A 3,553-nucleotide genomic window follows, 5' to 3' on the forward strand; every position below is an offset into this window, starting at 1 on the left:
AGTTCATTACTGCATGGCAGCGTGGCTCAGCGGTATGGTCTTTGCGTCGTACCCGGAAGGTACCGAGTTCGATCACCCGCCGCTGCGCTATGTGGCCTTGAGCAAGTCACCTTGCCCTAGCTCAATTTGCAGCGCTGCACTGCGGCTGACGACTGGGTTATTCCAGTATTCCCTAAAGAAAATTTCCCCTATCGGATGAATAAAGGGAATTTTAATATTTAAAAAAGAAATTAAATCCCAATATCAGATTGGTCGCCGATGTAGTCTTATTGTGGTATGACACTCGCATTCCAATCGGAAGGTCTGGCAATCGAGTCCCGCTCTGAGTGGCGCATAGTGAATCCTTGAAAATGCTCGTTACTGACTCTAGCTCACATTACTCATGTGTAAAAATGAGTACCTAACTGTTAATAGCGTTGTTTCTGTCTTTTTAAAAAGTTGTAATATCGCCTAACAGGCGTCTTGTCTCGTCTTATATGTAAGCGCTAGCTGCTGGCTAGCGACCCCTTGTAAAGCGCTTTGAGCACGTGTAGTGGATATTGCTCTATATAAATGCTCTAGCTCTCTATTATTGAGGCGTTCCAGAAAGGCCTATTCAATTGAACAAAGCAACAAGTTAGATGTTATCTTCTTTGTCAGTTCTAACCCCTCTCCTTTCTCTTTCCTATTATATACATATTGTATCTATCTAGACTAGACAACATGAATATCCCTTCACATTTCAGTTCAGTGAGAAAACAAGCATAGAGGGGGAAAGGTGCACGCACTTTGTTTGTTTATCTCTTCGTTAACTCGTTAACTGCCGTAATGCGGAAGAAAAAACAAACTTATACATAATATTTAAAAATTTGGCCAGAAAACTCGTCCTTCGAATAATATCGATCGATTTAAATGACCCTCATCTTGGAAAAAAAAAGAAGAAAAAAACAACCCTTCAAACCTGGGATTTCTAAAATATTTCGCGAAGTCCTAGGTTTGAGAACTGTTGTTCTTTTGGTTTTATTTTGTTTTTGTTGGGGTTTTTTTTGTTTTCATTTTGTTTTGTTTTTTTTTTTTTGTTTGTTTTTTGTTTGTTTTTGCTTGTTTCGGGGGGGGGGGTTGATTTTTGTTTTGTTTTTTGTTTTTTTGTTTGTTATTTTTTGTTTTTGTTTTTTTTTAGTGTGCAATCTTAGAGTTATTTAAATTGATCGATATCTAATGAAGGAAGAGTTTTCTGGTCAAATATTTAAATACGAGTTTTTCCAGAGTACGGCAGATAACGGATTAAGTGTGACTTCCAAATAAAGGCAGTGCCTCCCACAGACCGGAGAGGGGTCTCTCTAGCCTGCGGTGCCTCCTATACGTTACGTCATCATCATAATAATATTATTATTAATTTAATACCGAGAGAAACAAGAGCGAGGCCTTCAGTGCTTGATCTGTGCGCGGTGGATGAGAAATTATAACGTAAACTTAATAATATGCTAAAAAACTGTGCTGTGAAAATCATTCTGTGTGAAATGTAACATTTATTATTATACACGATTCATTAATCTCTTTGTATTCATTTATTATACGAGTTATTTTTATTGTGCCCAATAATACATACAATGAGCTTGTGAGTATGTGTCGTATTGCACGATAACAATATAACGAGTTTAATAATTACAAAGAAATGAAATAATACATTTATTCCATCCCTACAAGTAAGGTTATTGGATATTGTGTGACCGAATAGCATGGCATTAGTAGATACTTCTATTCACCATAATTTGTATCTTTCTCCTGCTTGAATGACAATTAATTTGACCAAAAACTAAAAACGTTGGATTTGTATTCACCGCCCACCAAAAGATTATTTTAAATTACCATTCAGCTCTCTTTTACACATAATTTCACACCAGTAAAATGTGCGCAAAAAATATTCTGCAATTTTTATTCAACGCGTACAAATCATTATTCAACGATTACGTATTTACTAAGAAATGATAGGGTTTTCCAATGAGAGGGCTGGAATAATATATTTTATATTATAATGTAAATGTTGCTGCTCGAAGCTCGAAGAAATAAATATGAATGAAACACTTAACAAAGCCACTACCACATTATCTCATTCGTCTGTAGTGTTTCATTCATCCTGTTTTGTTGATAAAGGGGAAACCCAAAACGTCCATTTTAAATCTCTTTTCGTATATTAAATTAAAGCTTACATTCAATTTCACATGTTATGTATTTTTTTATAGAATGTAAAAGGTATTATGTGATTAATGATACCATAAAGGTGTTGGTGTGAATTGTATGACTATGATAGGGAAGAAAAGTCATGACGTCACACCCTCCATTTTTCTGGTTCCAAAATCATTGGAAGTGTGTATGTAACCAGTCCTTCGAGGGACTAATAATGAATAGGTTACATCACAATTGACATGACTATTTTAGAAGTAGCAGGATGTATAGCAGATTATAAGGATTACGGAACATAAAAGAGCGAGGATGGATGATCTTTATTGACGACCTGATTTAGACTAGAAAATAAGATGCCATCACTCTAAAGCCAGAAGATCAATTACACAATGTATGTATTCAGTCCTCTGGAAGAGTGGCTTTACACTTCCAAGAGATAGGAACCAGCTGTTTGTTTGACATAACATCTGTGTTCTCTCTCTCTCTCTCTCTCTCTCTCTCTCTCTCTTTGTTTCTCTCTCTTTTCTCTCTCTCTTCTTTTCTCTCTCTCTCTCTCTCTTTCTCTTCTCTCTTTCTCTCTCTCTTTCTCTCTCTCTCTTCTCTCTTCTCTCTTTCTCTCTTCTCTCTCTCTTCTCTTCTTTCTTTCTCTCTCCTCTCTCTCTCTCTCTCTTCTCACTCTCTCTTCTCTCTCTCTCTCTCTCTTTCTCTCTCTCTCTCTCTCTCTCTCTCTCTCTTTCTCTCTCTTCTCTCTTTCTTCTCTCTCTCTCTCTCTTCTCCTCTTCTCTCTCTCTTCTCTCTTTCTCTCTCTCTCTTCTCTCTCTCTTCTCTCTCTCTCTTCTCTCTCTCTTCTCTCTTCTCTCTCTCTCTCTTTCTCTCTCTCTCTCTCTTCTCTCTCTTCTCTCTTCTCCTTCTCTCTATCTCTCGTCTCTCTCTCTTTCTCTCTCTCTCATATATATATATATATATATTATATATATATATATATATATATATATAATATAATAAAAAGCTTTCATTGAGAAGACTACCGTACTGTCCCAAAAATAATAATTTTGTGGTCTTTTGGTATGACACTCGATTTTGAATCGGAAGGTCCTGGGTTCGAGCCTCGATCGGGGCATAGTTGAGTCCTAGGAAAAGGCTCTTTACTCACATTCTCTCACCGTACTCAGGTGTGAAATGAGTACACCTGTCCGCGAAGAGCGTTGTCTCTGTCCACAAAATAAAATTGATCTTCAATACCACGTATACCATTTTATCACATATTAAAGAAATAAATAAATTCCCTTTATTCATCCCAAAGGGGAATTTTGTCTCTTGGGTCTATTCCAAGGGAAGACTGGAATAATCCAGGCGTCAGCCGCAGTGCAGCGCCGGAAATTGAGCTAGG

The sequence above is a fragment of the Berghia stephanieae genome, chromosome 12 (genome assembly GCF_034508935.2).
Source record: "Berghia stephanieae isolate SIO BIC M18660-M18661 chromosome 12, UCSD_Bste_1.3, whole genome shotgun sequence".
Lineage (NCBI taxonomy): Eukaryota > Metazoa > Mollusca > Gastropoda > Nudibranchia > Aeolidiidae > Berghia > Berghia stephanieae.